Source organism: Ostrinia nubilalis, chromosome 3 (assembly GCF_963855985.1).
Source record: "Ostrinia nubilalis chromosome 3, ilOstNubi1.1, whole genome shotgun sequence".
NCBI classification, from domain to species: Eukaryota; Metazoa; Arthropoda; class Insecta; order Lepidoptera; family Crambidae; genus Ostrinia; species Ostrinia nubilalis.
In genome coordinates this window covers 6,665,021-6,684,867 of record NC_087090.1, presented here as the reverse complement: position 1 = coordinate 6,684,867, position 19,847 = coordinate 6,665,021, and the positions used below count along the sequence as shown (strand labels likewise).

The window sequence follows — 19,847 nt, the reverse complement described above, 5'->3', positions numbered from 1 at the left end:
TAACACTAATTGATGAGGAGGTGGAAAAAATTTGTAAGTACTAACCGATTAATTACTTACTCAAGAACATTATTCGCGTGGTCTCACTTTATTATAATTATTTGATTTCGTTAAATATGCCTCCAATATGGTACATAAAAATGACTCGTTCTCGTGTCAAAAATATTTCCAAGCCTTTTGGAGTATTCAATTTCACTATTAAACTGTATATTTAGCACCTATATTGTTATATTCAAAGTGGAAAGGCGTTACCTCAAACTAAAACCGAACCGAGGAAGACCTGGACGTACGTAGAATTTTTTTTTTTATTAAACTAGCTTTTCTCCGTTACGTTTCCTTCCAAAATCTTACTTCATTTCGTGTATTCAGCATTCAGCTTGTCAAAACTCCTGCTTAATTTATTGTATATTTTTGAAATAAGCAACACACAATCAGTATAGGTAAGTATTGGGCCAATGCTATTTACTATTAGTGCATGAATTTCCGAATTAATAGTTTAAAACTTTGGTAGGTATAACATATTTACATAAACAAATAGTATTTTCATTCAGTTGTACAGCCTCTAGATAAATGCTTGTACGTACTTATCATCAATCTTATTCTAGCGGACATGGAAAGACTGGAGTCTCTGACTGAATATTTCAACAATATTATCATGCAAACTTTTCGTAAGTAATAAATATTTATTCTGACGTCGACTTACTCGTAGTTTCGGATAAACTATACGTTTTTCGACATATTTAACGTCAATTTATTATATCTGATAGACTAAATGATTCTCAACATTTTTTTAATAATGTTATTTTGAAATTACTTTTCTATTATTTTAAAAATTTCATCTGCATCTAGAATCAACACAACCCTACAACGACGATCATGTGGTAACTGAAGAATATCAAAACCCGGGTGACGAGAACGAAGACGGTGAACATGACGTCCAAGAGCTGGTAAGAATATATTATTACTTATTTTAAAATTCTAGTTCCACCTTAGTATGCAGTTTTGCAACCGCAAGTGGCAAATAAATCCATGGAGTTTCCATTTTATACCTACTTCGTTCCTTCGTTCTTTTCAGCCAAGTGACGTCCACTGGCTTAATACTTATCTGATGACAAATATTAAGTAGTATTACTCCTTTATATCTACTTGATCACATAAGCCTTTTTCTCCAGACTCCGGCAAACTACAAATATTTTACAAATTCAATTAGCAAACGTTTTAAATACAATAACTAATAAGTTCAGTAGTAACTTTTATTGATTTTTCAGCCTTAGGACGAAGATAGACGAAGAGGTTAGCAGCGCCGATTAGACCGACGCGAAAACTCTCGAATCGACAATCGTAATTATGTCTCAAGTGAATTCAGCTAAAGGTTTCTCACAATCATTATTGGTAAATAATAATTAAACGTGCCTATGTAAGTTTCAGTGAATACTGTGAATAAACGCTACAAACAAAATGTTGTTATTTGACATCTAAATAAAATCGGCCTTGCGGGTCCGAATCTAATAGAGGACAGAACTTAACGTATTGTTTATTAATATTTATTCTGTTATTCAATATTATAGTACAAGCTCTACATAATATGAAAAAGTATAAGTCCGAAAAAGAAACTAGAAAACAAAAAGATACGTACGTCACCATCGAGTACAAAGGAGGCATATCACAATAGCTTTCCGATGAACGAGTTACGAATAGACAGTGGCCGGTTCTTATAGGTAAAAGGTTACACGCGCTCGAGCGGCGAAGCGGCCATAAGGCGGGCAAGGCCGCTACGGCTGGCCATAACGGCCGCTACCGGAACCAAATGACACCCACTGTCCGTTCTTACAACCCTTTCAATAGCTACTTACGATACCGCAACCACAGTGGACATGTGATCAGTAAAGCGAAACCAATTTTCGACTGAAATGACGTTGTTCATTAAAGTAGAGCGCTTTGTTTTTAGTTCGAAACATACGCATGACTGTGCTTCCTTCATGGGTTTGCGTACCTAATGTCGTATTGTGTAAACGTCACAATTATTATTTTTAGGGTTCCGTACCTCAAAAGGAAAAAACGGAACCCTTATAGGATCACTTTGTTGTCCGTCCGTCCGTCTGTCAAGACCCTTTATCTCAAGAACGCGTGAACGTATCAAGCTGAAATTCACATGAAATACTCAGGTCTATTGTCCCTTTAAGCTGTGAAAATATCAAACTTCTAAGCCAAGCCAATCAAAAGATACAGCCGATTATGTCGATATTTTCAACAAATTTTCGACACTCGCAAAGGAATCAAAACCTACAGGATACTTCCCGTAAACTCAGAATCTTGAAATTTGGCATAAAGCATTGTCATATAATGCAAATATAGGAAAAATTGCGAAAATTACATTTTTTTAGTTATATAATATAATAAAAATATTTTAATAAAATGAAACTTACTACCTTATTTCTCACGAACGAATAAAGGTATCAAATTGAAATTTATACCAAATACCTAGATCTATTTATTGTCCCTTTAAGAAGTAAAAAAATCAAACTTCTAAGTTAACGCGATCAAAAGATACAGCAGTTTATACCGACACCTTAGACGAATTTCCGTCACACGCTAGGGAATCAAAACCTACAAAGTACTTCCTGTGAACTCAGAATCTTGAAATTCGGCACGAAGCAACGTTATATAGTACAGTACCTCTAGTACGAAAAACTTTCGAGTTCGTTTCGTTGCGTATTCAAAGTGTCATCGAAAAATTTTGTATGAAAAATTAAACAGCGCCCCCTAGGGCGGCTATAATATAGGGGGCGCTGTTTAATTTTTCATACAAAATTTTTCGATGACACTTTGAATACGCAACGAAACGAACTCGAAAGTTTTTCCTACTAGAGGTACAGATAACCAGATCATGTACTGTAATATTTTTGGACTAAATAAATTTCATTTTCATTTTCATTTTCATTTTCATAAAGGAAAAATTGCGAAAATGATAAATTTGAAGTTATATAAAATTTAAAATATTATTTTTGCTTACATGACATAAAATATTTTTTTAATAATTATAAACTTACTACCTACCCTTTTTCACATGAACGCGTAGATATATTAAAGTTGAAATTCATATCAAACACTTCTTAAATCTAATTGCCTCTAAACTGTGAGAAATTCTAAATCAACGCAAAAATTCAAAGCGCTGAGGTAGGTACCTACCTATAATGTAAATATAGGAAAAATAAATAAATAAAAAATAATCATACCGCATATTTTGAAATTCGCCACTACTCGCAACGGAATCAAGTAAGTAATTTGATTTAATACGTCATAAATTGTAAACCGCTACGTTTGTACGGCGGAACCCTCGGTGTGCGAGCCCGACTCGCACTTGGCCGGTTTTTATTTTATACAACTGCTACGTACAACACTCCCAGATACAAATTGCTAATAGGGCAATTTGTCTTATTATATATTTTTTATTGACAAAGTAAACACCGTTGTACCTTTCTTTTTGTGCTACAACGCTTTCTCTACCCGTTGGTTTCACGCCCTTCCATAGATTACCATAGACATTAAGTATAAAACTTCAACGTAACGAATGAGAAAGCGATGGAGTCCTCTTCTGAATTTCAAATGAATAGACATAATCCATATTTCAGTGGAAGTAGCGACCGCAAGCCGCGCTGAATCGGGGATTATGGTTGCCCCAGAATCCAGACTTTAATGAAAAATTAAGACATGGGCGTCTTGTGTACCAAACAAAGTTATATTTAATTACAACGCAGTTCTCAGCTCGTAGGAGATAATGCAAATCTAGTTTGCATATTTCTGAAAGCGTGCAGGGAGTGCGGAGCGAGCTTCAAAAGGTTTTAATATCTCATTATGCAACAGTTCCGCCCGGGGCAATATCTAAGGTGAGATGCGATCTGCATTTCTTTTACGTGATTAATGACGTGAAATTAAAGTTTTTCACCAAGACCTAGAGTTTTAGACGCAATATTACCTGTCAGGATCAGGATGCGGTATTATAGTAGATCTGCATTAGTCGCACAAAATCACTAGAGACATGCTTAAATAAATACCTTTACGATACAAAAAAGGCTGTATCGCATCTCGCGCAATCTTTTAAACGTGACGCTACATTTTCAATCACAAATCGAAACCCTACGAGTGAAATCACGGGATTTGTAATTTCAAGACCACGTAGCAAAGTTGCAGACAGACGCTGCACTACACATTTATAAACACATGCGGCCACGAAGTGAAGGTACCTATCTGTGAAATCTAATTATTTATCTATATATTCTATACTGAAGTGATCACAAAGTAAAGTGTAAACAGTTTTTAGAGAAGCTTTTGTTTTATATTCGAGAAAGTTTGCTTGGTTACCGAAGAAGTCATGGAGGAACAGAGTAAACCTTATAATAAAAATTAAAATAATACGCACGAGAGCCTTTAGCGTCTACCACGATTATTTTTCATTCGTGATTTAACCGTGTTAATTTAACCCAAATCCGTAATACTCTAATTTAAATGCGATATTTCTGCGCAAGAGTGACATTTCAATTTGACTTTGTAACGCTCGGTTTCAAACAGTTTAGTCTGAGAAATGAGTTTGATCGTTGTGGGAATTGTGTATGACAGGTTACAGCTCAAATATAGCTGTGTTCGCGCATTGTATGTTTTGGAACGCCCGCGACTCTAACTCCAAACTTTAATTGTAACTTGCTGCTTTAAAGCTTTAAGCGAACTTTTGGTCGTTTGAGACCGGATTCCTTTAGTGTCTAATTAACAAACTCATACCTATATGATATTTAAAAAAATATTATACTTTTCCTTAATTACACCCCGTTTTCCTATACATCACATTAAACAAAGGTTGTATAATGCTCGTAAGTGATGTAATTAAACTGTAAACGCAATCCAGGTAATAAAGGTGTTGGCATAATAAATAATAGTAAGTTAGCAGCATACTTATTGCTACAACGTAATCGATTGATAATTACAGGCCGTGTAACCCGTAGGTATTATCCACGCCACGGATGATTTATTGTGTGTTCAGTGAATAGGGGGTAAAAACTAACGTATGTGTGAGGCTGTTACAGAATATCGTGTAAGCAGTAAGCACCATAAAAAATATGAACATATCTTCTATTCTGCCTCGAACTGGTATCGACAAGCCTAATTACTAGGAATAGGTGAATAGGGCAGATATGTACCATCCTAGACTGCATCCCACTTAACATCAGGTGCGATTGTGGTCAAATACCTACCTTGTTTTGCATTAAAAAAAGGTATGATATACGATTTGCTGATGGTTTAAAATTGTACCGGTGTTAAATATGCAGTTGCATGCACTTATAGATGTTGTTCTATGCTATCGATTGCATAAACGCAGTAGATCAGGTTAGGTTCAACCAAAAAAACTCGCTAGTATAATTCCTGCGTTTAGCTCTTTCCATTCTTTTAATTTGTATTCCGTACAGAGCTCCAAACGTAGGGACATTTGCAACATGCCCGCAATAAAATATTTTAAAATTTGATATTTAAATTGCGAGCTATTGCAGCAGTTTTATTAAACACTAGCTTTCCGCCCGCGGCTTCGCCCGCGTGGAATTTTGTCTGTCACAGAAAAACTTTATCGCGCGCGTCCCTGTTTCAAAAACCGGGATAAAAACTATCCTATGTTCTTTCCCGGGACTCAAACTATCTCTATGCCAAATTTCATCAAAATCGGTTGCGAGGTTTAAGCGGGAAAGCGTAACAGACAGACAGACAGACAGACAGACAGACAGAGTTACTTTCGCATTTATAATATTAGTTGGGATTTAACCTTATATTTCGTAACGCTACACTGCCCTCCAATTTTCTACTTCGCGGGAAAATTCCATTCGGGGATACCGTGAAATGTAATCTATAATTTATATTAATACGGACAGATATTATGACATTAGACGCGAAAGAAAATGTGCTTGGCATTGTCTGTTACGATTATTGGAAATAAGTTTTCATTTCGGCGCAAAAACTGGACTATTACGAGAACCGTATATCTTTCATGACACTAACCACATTTACATAGCTGAATAATTATCTAGTTAAACTTCGCAAATTAACTGGCAATTAAAGCTAATTACGTAGTAGTTAGTTGGTGAGTCAACGCAATATTTTCAATGAAGACAATTATTTTTTTATACGTTCAGAAGCGTTGTGTGATTAAATTAATTTAATGGATAGTTCGTGAATGATTTTCTATATGTGCATACTGATTACTGTCTAATTGATAATTATTTTTTATGGTAGCGTACGTTCAAATACGTTAGTAGTTATCTAGAAATCTCTTATTTATGATACATCTATCGTTCCATTTTCATTGCATGTTAACGCACTTGTTTATTAGTCATTTTATTTTTGCCATGTTTTCCCTAAAATTCTAGGTACTTACTTAGCAGCCTAGGTTACCTGTTAAAAGTCAATGGGCAAATATTTTTATTTCTAGCTTAGATTAGAACATTACTGTCTAAATTACATTAAAGACTTTTATTTATGTAATACTTTCAGTGCTTAATCGCTTATTGTCCTAAAATGTATTTCGTAAAGACATCAATTTGTAATTGAGCTGTGAGAACCTTTAGAAGCGAATCTTATTGATTACGCCAAAGACATCGTAAATTCGACACAAGTGCCGTTAATATTAAATTCAATTTGCGATGACGCCATAATTTTATGGTCCCAGGTGCAAAGGGAAAGCAAAGAATACTCCCGTCATAAATTAGCCGGTACTTACCGCAGCTAATAATACATTCAATTTTTTGATTGCCTGCAAAAACAGAACAACATAAATCGTTCCGAATTCTTGATTATTTCTTTATAAGAGATAATTACGCATAATTACTCGATTATAAAATAATTTTATTAAAAAACAATTCTTAAAATTTATATTAGGTACGTTATAATTATCTTTTCTCTTATTTCAACCACAGAAATTCGAAAGTAGCAAATTGAATTTTACCTATCTAACAGTATCTACGATTATTTCAAAAGTTCACATTTTTCCAGTTAAAAAAAGTTAATCGACAGGTCCACCCTTTAACGAAGTGAAGTCTTACTAGAGCGTGTTGATAACCGATTATTTTATTAGGTCTGCGGTGCGACAGGTGAGCGCGGCCAATTAAGTTTCGATCAGGCGGACGCGGCGGCGTATGCGGTCGCCCTAACTGGATTACGCGCGGGGCAGCGTGCAACGTAGGGCGGTGCGCGCGCGCCGCCCGTCCCACCGCGGGCGCCAACGCCATCTACCGTGTAATTTGATTGAGCTTCATCAGCGTCTGGACGACCTGTAACCGCCGGGCAGTGAGTTGCAAATATTGCGGTGTTGCGATGCTGTGAAATAACATTTGCGTTGGTGGTGTTTCGTCGTTTATATGTCGCACAATTGTAATAAAAATCGATGAACTGATAAAAAGGTATCCCAAAATCCTTTTATATTGACTTTATCTATCACAATAATTGAAGCCACAGCAAATTTAAAAGACTACCCCATATTTACGAGGAAACGAGAGACGTCTGATTCGAATAATACCCAAAAATTCTGCATCAGACAATGCGAAGCAGTTAAATCAACTGTCCCAAAATGGAGCCGTCGGCAAAAAATGGTTGCGAATATTGTTTATTTTCAGGAGAAAAAATACGTTTCCACTGGCGCGGAAATTGATAGAGGGTATACAATCGTCGAAATGCACCCGCGACCGTTCCGCTCTAAAATAGTGTAGTCAATATTTTTGAAACACTAGCTTTAATGTCAGTAGTCCCATCTGCTCTATAAATAAAGGGAAATAATTCATAACCATTGTACTTGTATAGACAATTTGGTAAAAAATAAACAATTGATTCATCAGTCACTGAGATTATCATGTCATTGAAAGAAAGTAAAGTTTTGTAGGTACCTACATTTGCTGCAAAATAGCACCTACGAGTACAAGAACATAATATGATGCTACAGTGTTTTCCACAATGTGCCGTGTAGTTTTGGTTTCCAGTAATAAAAAATAGAGTAGTAGAGTAAACATTTAGAATAAAGTCATATTCTTTCATTTTATATTAATGTAATTTGATTAATAAAGTATATTATTATTTTACAATTATTTCTTTTTTCTTTACTTACACAACAGAAATTAAGCTGATTGATTTGTAAAATTATTTTTAAAAACATCTCGAGCTTTACTTACACCAGAAGTCATAAATTAACCTTTTAAGTAAGTAATTTTTCGTCCGCGTTTTAATTTAATGAAGCGTGATAAAAATAGCAGATAAGTTACAAAGACTTTATACCTTTCACGGCTCGCAGAATCTCCTTATCGCTTCAAAGGATGCTGACCTAAATACTAATAACAAGGCCAGCGTAACCTAATTACGTAGATAGCGGGTTATTTAGATTTGGCATAGCTACAAGGAGCTCCACACATTGCTATTCAACTGATCTCTAATTCAAATTACTCTTATTTTCTTATTTTGGTGCAGAAAATTACGACAGTCACGCTTATATGATTATCCAATTAGATGACTTCCTTCAGCTTACATGCTCTGATGGATTTATAAAAGAAAACAGGGACTACGAATACCTTGATAACAAATAGAGATGTAATCCCTAACAGGTGAATAAAAGTTCCAATATCGGGTATGGTAGGACAACGTATGGCACAAAATCCTTGGCAAAGCGAGAATACAATATCCGTGCGGTTGATAGGCTTGATTGATTACGCTCTCCGGCCGCGGCCGCACGTGTATTGTATCAAAAACGCTGAGCCACTAACCCGTCTGCAAAAAATCAATCGCCACAAGCTTAACCATCAGTTCGAATATACACCTACCTAGTACCTATACATTAACAGTTCTGTTCTTCATTCAGTTCAAACATGAAAATATTAAAAATGAACTAACCGCTATCGAGCCGGGTTAATTAAAATCTGAATCAGTTATAAAGTGCAAACTTCATTCAACTGGACGTTGAAATTCCATTCGTTTATTATGAACTGCGATCCAGTTATTTACTTAACCTGTTTCAGAGACAAACCCGCCCTCATTCGACGTGACCACTGCAGCGGAGCGGACAAAGAGAACAAATGATCGTCACAACGGGAAATGGAAGTGATCCTCGCCCGTTTTTAACTCGAAACGTTTTTTTACGTCAAAGTAGAAAGAAGCCTATCTCGGAAGAACATTATTTGCACTTCATTTTAATAAAGCTTGTTTCAATTTTCGACCCGTGAAAGTATGTGCGGCAATCGCTTGGAAGGCGCATAAAGGGACGCACCTTAGCAAAGTTACGCTGCTTCTGAAATATTCAAATCTCGAGGGCGACTTTCCCCGCGCACCCGTAAAATGCAAAACAAGGAAAGTTTCCCCCTAAATCAGCGGAGTCAGCAACGCAGTGTCCCGGCGAGCTCCGCAAACATGCCCGGACAAGAAACAAACTTTAATTTAGCTGCCACGATAAAATAAATAAATAAATATCCTTGGACATTTTACACTGCGCTTCTAGTCCCAAACTAAGCAAAGCTTGTACTATGGGTAGGTACTAGACAACGGATATATAAACATACTTAAATACTTAAATACTTTTTTTTTTCTAAATACATACATATTATACATAGAAAACACCCAGTCCAATACAAACAAATATGTTCATGCACACAAATGTTTGTACTGTGCGGGAATCGAACCCGCAACCTCCGGAATAGTAGTCCGTTTCGAACCACTACACCAAACGGCCGACGAATACGATGGTCGCCTCTTAAGAATTTCTTTGCCAAAGCATTCAAACGGTGGTTACTTTACTCGGGAATTTCATAATTCAATTTACTCAAACACAAATCAATCGGAGACTGGGATAAATCATAAATTGGATTACAAATGGTTTTATAAATAGACGGTAAACAGCTCGAGCCAGACTGATCCATTAAACCGCATTCGGCCAATTGAAATGTTAGACTGATTGCTGTACGTAAACATCAGATGCGTTTGCATCCGCATATTGGCATTGCAAATGTTCATCTCTTGGTAACTATAAATAAACGATGGACTTGTCATATTTACTCGTACTATGCTTTTCATACACATGTCTCACTTTTCATAGCATCCACTTTCAAAATAATTGCCCCTTTCTAATTGTTTTTCTGCAGTCGTTAACTCCAAAAATTAACTTTCATTGTAAATATTGTACGCTTATTAACTTCGTGAAGGTTTTTCAATAAATTTTATTCGTAACTGACTGTGCCAGAGAATGCAAACAATGGAGCAAAACACCGGGATGGGTAGCCATTATCTCGCTATAGCCTAGTTCTTCGTTGTGCGCGAGAAAAGCAAAACGGGGCTAAATTGCCGGCGAGTTGTAAATTTAAAAACGATTCGTATTCCAGAAAAACGTACGGGACCAACGCAGTCACGCTGAAACAACGATAGTGCTGGCGCATGACCTAACGTTCATAACTGAAATTCATAAAAGACATTCCATCGTATAAAATTTTAAATTTTCACGTTTCATTTGAATCTAGGAGCAACGTGCAACGAGACTCGAATGTGACATTTATTACGTACCTATTATAGGAGTACTTACAGCTTCATTTCCACCATAACCCCACTTTTAACTGAGCATTTGAAGCTATCGAGTCGTTGATATTGCTTAGTTTTTTTCTGTTTTTCCATTATTATAATTGTAATGCTGACGCTACCGAAGCCACCAATGTGCTAACTTATTTGGCATTAACAGGTGTAAACTTAAAAACTAAGTTGATGTAACTGAGTTCGTATAGGTACCATACCTTCGATAATATATTTCTGTGATGCCAGCAATCTGCAACAAGGAATATGAAACTATTAATTTTATTACTCTAATTAAATAACAAGGAAGAGATAATCATTTTAATGAGTCTTCATTAACACATGTTATTTTATTTAACAATGGCAGAGTAAGTAAAGCGGATGTCAACGATACAAGTGGTGCCAATTTCCGGGTCTTTTTTCCCCTCTTTCTTTGCTTATTACCCTTTTACAGTAGAATCTTTATTAATGTTCACGATATATTTATTAAACTGCCATTTTAGTATGTAAAGAAAAAGAATAATAATAATAATAAGGAAATGCGAAAGTACTTTAACATTATTTAATGTTATACAAACGTAAATAACCAGCGAACCAATTAGAGAAAACAATTGAATGAATTTACATATAATGGCCATGCATATGCATTTGCCGAAGTTTATGGCGCAACGCTTGCGGCGTTGTGTTCGATCCCCTGGGTGAGGTAATTAATAAGCAGATTTTTAATTTTCCGGTCTGCACGAACTCCTCGGGGAGCGGTACATTGATATGCGCTCTCAAACACAAAGAGCCACTTTCGGCCGTCTTCACTTCTCTCTTAGTGGAGTGTCAGGACTTAGGATTGTGCAGGTATAATGAATATTGTATTCAATTCCTCGCATAGATAGCGACGGCCTGCCGACGCCATTGTCACGTCCGTGTTCAAGAGGCGCCGCCCCGCTGTTAATTGTCAGCCTTTTAACTCATTTCGTGTCGCCAGATTCGAGGGTCAAACTCTCGGTGACAATGAAACGTTTCAAAATTAAACATTGTAACAAAAGCCGAAAAATTCTACTCGTTTTATTATGGCAATAATTATGTTTTCACATTTCCCCCTTCCGCAAACAAACAAGTAAGTTTGTTTAGGCGGTCTGCCCCTCGATTAACACGGGTCCAGCGAAGATCTGGGGATAGGAGAAACGTAGCAAACTTAGATTTCATTAGTGGGGAACTAAGTTATCGAATAGTCACATTAATTTCGATCATATTATCGTCGATTCCCTTTATGATGCTGTCAAATAAATAAAACTCCCGGCCCATTAGCTCTGGCTGCGTTCGGCTCGGGCCATATTAAGGGAGCTTTCGGAAGCAACAGACGACCCCATCAATATCTGTCATCAGTCACCGAGTAGCCAAATAAAATTATTATGAATGGCCCACCGATGGGCGGCGACGCGGAGGTTCCTGTTTCATTCTCATATTACATGAGATGACCCAATTCCCGGAAAATATGTAGTTTCCTCTTATTAGTAAATATGTCATTAGGGAGTTGAAACGTGACAGTAGTTCCGGGCAATTTGGAAAAATGATAGAGGAAAGGATTTTTATTATAAAACAATTGAAGTTCTAAGTGATTGCTTCAATAAATTGGACAATGTCGACAACACTTACACAATAGACAACATTAATTGGAAATAGCAGATTACATATTATGCTAGCAATATTTTCAGTAATTTTATTTAATATCGCAACGTGACTTTTATTACTACACGCGAATTTAAATTATAAATGCTCACCAAAAAGATCGTGTATTTTAAACCCGCAATAATCTCCACAATGTTTACCGCACTTATGGGCTCATGTTGTGTTTCTGTGCCGGGATGTGCGGGCCACGGGCATAATCCTGAACCCTTACAACTGTGTCAAGGATGATAAGCGGAAAATGTTCATGTTCCTTGAAAACGCGAGGTAACACGACGCGTTTGCGCACACGTCTGTTCCGTAACTGCGGAACGCGCAAAAACGGATAAAATTGACAGGATACACCAATAACTACGTGGCAAAACGTATCTAGTAGAACATTTTACTCGATCCCTATATACCTACCATAACGTATCTTATTATTCACTTATCTTATCCTCACACAACAACACAAAAAATTGCACTTAATTACTCGCATAGAAAATGTTTTATGATCATGTTATCTTATACACATCGATAACATAATAATTTTGTTCATTTTAAAGCGCTTTGGGAAAATCCGAGACAACCAATTAGCGGAATGCAATAAGCTTATGAAAACTTGTATTGGCATAACTTCATTTGTTTGGCTTGTGGCATGCGGCCAGGGATTACTCCCCAAAGAGAACAGCCACTTATTTTGTCTACATATGACGAGACGCTTTAAGCCCTCTCTAATAACATTGTTCTATTAAGCGACTAATCACAACTTTGAAACCTAACAAAACATTCATAGTAAACTAGCCCTTTTAGCAATATCTAAATCCAACTAATATCATTGAATTCTGTTAATTCTATAAACGTAAGTTAGGGGTTCTAAAACGGGATTATTCCCACCGCTCTACAACTCCTGTGTAGCCATGATCTACCGCTTAACCGCCTAATGGTACGCGTAATATAGAACATAATTGTCTTCTGATTAATTTTGTTGTGGGTCTTATGACCGTTTCAATAACTTTACTCCGGGATATAATTTACCTTCACTGATGGGTTTTTATTGGTGATCAAGCTGTAGAGTAGAGGTTCAAAAAATATAAACTTTCTGTAGTTCTTTATACATATAACCTGTTTGCTCATTTCAGGCTATGACTTGCGGCTCAACGGTCGCTCAGCTGGCAGCGCCACATGGCCGGCTTAATGCGTCGGCTCACTTTTCATGAAGGCGCGATAGGCTAATTACGACCGTTTGTGACCTAAAATAGTCTGCTTATCGTTTAGGCTGCGGTCTAACGTCGTTTTTAGTAGCGCGATGCAACGCCAATAGTACATAGGGTGGTTTTTATAGTATGCAACATTGAATAATCCTAGTAAGAAACAGCGAATAATACTAAAAAGACCCTAAAGGCAGATTTCATTGATAAGTATGATTTCAGTTTTCACGTTATCTACCCCGAGATACCTTTTTATCATTTCCGGATAAATAAAACAACATTTTTTTCTTTTTTTTTCTTCCTAAATGTGAAAGGATTTTGTTCATCGATAAAAAAACTTTAGACTTACCTAAATAACCATGCTTACCATGCACTATCAACCCTTTCGGTAGTTACCTTCTTTGCAAACTACTAAACAAGATGGCTGCTATTACAACAAAGAGCACAAATTATTGCAATAAAAATTCGTGCAAGCAGTTTGCAAAGTAGTTCAAGGAGACAAAGCGAAAGAGGCGCCACGGGGAGGCACAAAATACATAAATACTTATTACTTAGACAGTTTAGTATAAACGCCCCATTCGTTAAAAGTTTTTGCATTATTAAACGAGTGGGGGAAATTGTTTCCTATAACGGGACAGCGAAGGTTTGCGGATACTGCGCGAACCGATAGACGCAGATGTGAATACCGAGTTGGACTCCCTTCGCTACCCTATTGACAATGCTGAAAATTATAAGGATACATTAATTTACGGACTGCGTGTGTGTAAAATTCGAATGATACTCGTATGTGATTTTGATTCACAATTGATAATTTTGTTTTCTCTCTCACTTTATTTTGTTATAGGCAATCGATTCGTAGTTTTAGTCCTCCTCAATCACAGAAATGACAAAAAAAAATATAGTATAGTCTACTCTCTAAAAGGCTATACGAGTTAAATACATTTTGTAACTGAGATCTCAGAGCTCTACATTTTTTTTAAAATTCTGGTAGGCTTCGCTTTTAAATCAGTTTCTCATGTAAAATCTGTTTATACAGTTAGCCTAACGGCCTAGTTAGGCCATTCTGGCTCTTATGGCTTAAAATTTTCCGGTGATAATACTTAGTCAGTGGAATTTTTAAAGTGAAAAATCATGACTGAAATACTATTCAACTTTATAAATCAAAAACCTAATATTCAATTCATTTGGCAGTAAAGAAGTGAATGAACACTTACAACTACAAATCGATCAAAAAACATCACTGTCACAAGTCGCGTGTCTGTAATGTGTATTACTCAGTTTTTATCGCTAAAAACGCATACTATGTTTACAAATATTATGAGTGCGAGCACGTGCTGAGGTAAGGGCCGGTCATTGACCGCGACTTTCGTAGTCCCGTTAATTACTTTCGCATGGGACGGAGTGGGACACTGCAGCTCACGTGACGGCCTCAACGCGTTACGCGCCCGATTAGCTTATTAAAATACCTACTGAACTGGCCATTTATATGGCTTTTCGTAAGCATTATTAATTGGATATGTTATAATTGTTAAGTTTGCGTATGGTTGCCGAGCAGCACAACGTCTATCATGGGAAATGTTGTTTTTGCATGAATTATCTACATTTGTGAATTGAGATTTAACGATAGGTAACGGTGAAAATATAAAATATTTACCGCAAGATTTTACTGTTTAATATGTTATGTCATCATAACTCACCATTAATTAGTAGCAAGGAAGATTAAAAGGTTGTAACTTATAAAATTTACCGTAACCTAATAATGGCTTATCCTCAACGGGATTTTGTGAATTAAAACGTTTAAATCATCGTGTATAAACGTAATTTACGTGTGGATGCTTTGAAGTACAAAATACACGTGTAGCAAAAATAGGATTACATATTTGCAAATACATAACAATAATAATAATGAAATATGCTCCAAGGCGCCTGCCGAATTACCGACCTATGAAATGTGGGCACGTTTTCCGTAATTCTATTTCAGTCGGATAGAATATTAACCTTGTTACGGCGTAATATACCAGTCGGTGTCTGCCACCATGAAATACAAAACGTACATCTACATATTAAGTTAGTAACTAAATTGCGACTTTGCAAAAGTTTTGTATAAGCTTAGAATTTTCGTGACCTTTAAGTTTACTGCGTTAGTTATTAATTTTTTTGGGTAATCGTTGGTAGATTAGCTAAAGTTACTCGACCAACTCTACTCAGTCGGTAGTTTTAAATACAATTATGTCAACTATTATCTCCATGTTTTTAAGGTGAGACGTCCAACGAGCCGCCAAACCGTTGGCAGGCGGGCCAGCCGCCTCCGGTCCTGATTATCTTCATCTCGAAGCGCGTCACGTCCTCTTCCCAAACTCGTCTCACCTGGGGAGGCCTGGACGAGGGACCTATTTATACGAGCTACAGGCTCTACGGCTAAGGAGGGTTACTAGGGTTGCCACAGTTGAGTTCAAAACTTAATTGGTTTGTAGCAAATGGATGAAGTTTTGCCAAACCGTAAGATGTGACACCTTCCCCAGACAGGCCAACGTAAAATGGTTGAGAGAGAGCTAAAAGGTAAAAATATTGCGCCGGTAAGCATGCCATCTTAACGGTGCAACCACTCGAAGTAGGTATAGCTGAGTTTATATGGCTAAACTTATACTTATAAGTTAGTTTGAGTACCCAAATTGTAAGACCATTTCAGGAGTAGGTACCTTCACGTGAGCATAGACGATAGAATGAATATCAAGCTATATGATATATCATAAGTGTGACTTTGCGACAAAAATGTGTAAGTCAGATCTATGTTTTCGACCGCATTTTGCCAAGGCAAAATGGGTTACAAAAGACAGTAAAAAGAAAATACATAAATAGGTACATATTTTTTTATTCTTATTCCATGCATTCCATAGAAGCTGATTTCTTGACTTTTATTTTATTACAAGTATCGATGGATACTCTTTATCTACTCAAGTGCGTCCCATCCCTCACCTTTAAGAAACCCGGAAGCTTAACCGGCCTCTCACCTGGGGTGGCACTTCAAGATGACGTATGGTCAGCTACACAAAAATGTGCATTACATTTCGAGTAAGCTTTAAATCTAAAGTAACCCTTATCCTTTTAGGAAAGACCCGCGAATATTGTGACTTAGGGGGTTAGCAGGGGTGTCTCCATATGGAAATACGGACTTGTGAGACGTATTATAAGATACAATAAACGCGTTAGTTTACTAGGTCTCGGTGTTTATGTGGAATTTAATTTTGAGAGCAGTCGTAAAACATGGCGTAATGGTCTAATATTTCTGTTTGTACAATATATTTTAGTACTTGGCCAGTGTTTTCAGGCCAGTTTTAATCGTTATGATAATCATAGCTGATACATAAATTACATTAATAACTAATTATTATAATTACATTGCATATTTATTAAACGCAGCTTGTAGAGTCGATATACATTATTGATATCTAATATTTATATCTCGATGATCTTTAATTTTTTAATATTAAATAACGTAATTTTAAAATTTATAACAAGATAGGTATGCAACCCTAAAAGTGTGTTAAATCGAGGATTCTTACGTCTTATAAGTTGAATTACTTATTTGTTCTCATAACTGTGCCGCCCACCTACATTAAGGTTTTGCGTTAAACTTTTTTATATGAAAAGTTCTCAAGAGTTTATGATTTGCCTTACGATAATGGTCTTGCTTTCTAGAATATTGTGGCCTAGAGGCAAAACACCTGTCTTAATATAATTGAGTGCAGTTATCGTCTTTAGCAATCGGCATTAAAAGCTGTCGTGCATACCTACTTATATTTTAGTCTCCCGTTCAATACAGATCCGTTACTTTATGCTTCGGGTTATGTAATATCTAAAAGTGGGATATCTGTATTTTCACCGTCAATATCGCTTTTATCCGAAAACTGCTATGTAAATATTGTAACAAGAGGTAAATCAGGTGTCAGCAGGAGATAAAACAGGCGGGCAGGTGGATGCGACGTCACCCGCCCAATGTATGAGGCCCCCAGGACGATATATGGCGGGCAACTTCGCAGCAGCCGGGACGGATCGCGCGCAATTTATTGTTTTGCTTTCCCTTCAAATGACTTTTTCCTGTTATTGTTTAACCTAATAACGGGTATATACCTGCTACGCATTTACACGCAATATACCGAAATGCAATGTAGCGTATGTGCCTAATGACACCTTTATTAAATAAGCAGGGGTGCAGGGGTCTGTTGTGGTTCCGTAGACTTTCTTTAAGACAAAGAAATACGTGAAACAACTTATTATTCCTACCTTCTCTACACAAACTTCTCTATCTCTTTGTCTAGTTTGGGCACTTTGGGATAGTTTGTAATTAAATAGTTTATTGTCTGGTTTATTGAGGTCATTTATTGAGAGCGTAAAATTAGGACCCGACCGCTTCATTTATGTAATAGTAACCTACGGTTTCCGAGTAATAATGACCTCATGTGTGGAATATTTAGTAGGTAACCACATTACGCGTCGCCGGTGCAATTTTATTTTGCTGGTAAACCATGAGCTGTAATTTGAGCAAAAAGACTAACATGTAAACCCGCGCAAACGAAGCGAGTGGCGTGCGAGCAACTCGCGTGCGATATATCGTGCGAGAGCAGGGCAATGCTATTGTATTTACTCCGCCAACGTTTCGCTGAAATACGAAATTGCTTCAACATGATTTTTCACTTGAAAAAATCACATGCTCAGGTGGACGATAGTATACTCAGATGGATACGAACCCGCGGCCTTTTACTTCCTGTGCAATTGGTACTCTACCTACATACATATACATAGAGACTGATATATTCAGCTTTCCTCAGAATCCCGAAAAGAAAATATAAAGTAGTAATTAAAAAACAACTATAAGTAGTGAGTGCATACCTACTCGTTACAGCTAGGTGCACAGGCGATGTTATGAATGCTAGAGCTAACGATAAAATGAAACAATCTCCACTTTCCTGTGAAAATCAAATCTCAAAGGTACTCAAGTACTACGAGTACCTACTGCCACAGTTGAAAATTAGATCAAACATAAATTTTCGCCCTCGAGACCGTATTAGGAAGATTGCCGAAGTCAAGTCTCCAGAGGTCAAATAACCGCAAATTCTCGTGTCATAAAAATATTTGCAAGGCGGCAATATATTTTCCTTCTCGTCTCAAAATGCCTTATAAAAAAACTTGTCACGAACACCTCCTTATCTTGACGCGCATAACTATTACTCTGTAATAACTAAGTTGAAAGTGGACTTTTAAATTGGCGCTTCTGACTGAGCCAACATTTAATGACTTGCGCCGCCATTTTGAAGGGCTGCTTTAAGGAAAACTCCCCGTCCCTTGGGGAAGTAATGCATTTTCCTTTATCACCCTGCGGACAGTTCGCACACTTCACGACAAGGAGACCGGCTTTTACGATTATTGTACTCGCAATGTTACAGGCGATGTGCAATGAAAAACACTGGAACCGATCTCCCGCGCTATAAACAGCGACGCGTAAGCTTTCATACCATATCCCCTTTGCTTAAGATGCTGAGGACCTCAATCGTCTTTGTATAGTGGAGCGATTCAACGCGAGCCATAAAAGGCACCTTTAAGACGCCTACTTTTACAGAAGCTTTTCGTATGAGGCTATTGCATTTACTCTATTTTGTACTCTGCTACTAATGAGTTTAGGCTTGCAGATGTATGAATTCCCTTAATGGTGGATTCTTAATATATATTGTGACTTAACTCATCCAATCTTGAAAACTTTTACTCTATATAATGTAGTTATAGTACTTAATTCAAAACTCTACCTAAAGTAGGTTATAAACTGCAATTTCCGTTTCATGCACAATTATTATCATTCTTTATTCAGGTGGTGCTGAGGGCAAAGATTGATCTATGCAATACGACTTAATAGTTTGATGTTTCAGCACGTCCCGCGACTAAAAAGGGCCAGGTTAGGTTACAATATAAACATTGCGACACGCGTCATAGCGCGGCATTTCAAACGATGACGTGACGCAATCGGTGGCGAGCTAAAAATGTCAAAATCGTGTCGAATACCGCCTTGAGCCGGCGCGGATGCACGCTGCACCGGAACCGTTCGGAGCGTGAAATAATGCACCACATGTTGAATAACGCAGGCAATTAATCGCGACGGGCGAAAGCGCAAGTTTTCTCATGCGAGTTTCTAACAAAAACTACGCATTAGATAACGGTATGAACTCGCTTCATCCTTCCTACGCTAAACTACACCTTTTTTGGAATCTTAACAGTGGCAGGAAATACCGGAACTTCGGAAATGGTCAGACGTCTTAACTTCTTCAAAGTAAGTAGGTGTCCGTTGTATGTTATGTTGGCACATGGAATTATGGGTGTAGAAGTAATAACCTGCCAGGATAAGGATATTAAACGGTT

At 37.1% G+C, this 19,847-nt stretch overlaps 1 protein-coding gene across 4 annotated transcripts in view; it reads right to left on the bottom strand.

The window, feature by feature from the left end:
* The window catches only part of LOC135087757 (uncharacterized), a 175,221-nt gene that overhangs the window by 134,944 nt on the left and 20,430 nt on the right, over positions 1 to 19,847 (bottom strand). For all 4 annotated transcript variants that reach the window (XM_063982536.1, XM_063982537.1, XM_063982538.1 and 1 more), the window contains exon 2: positions 10,791 to 10,822. The gene's annotated coding sequence lies outside the window, so the exon portion shown is untranslated. The remainder of the gene's footprint in view (positions 1 to 10,790; positions 10,823 to 19,847) is intronic.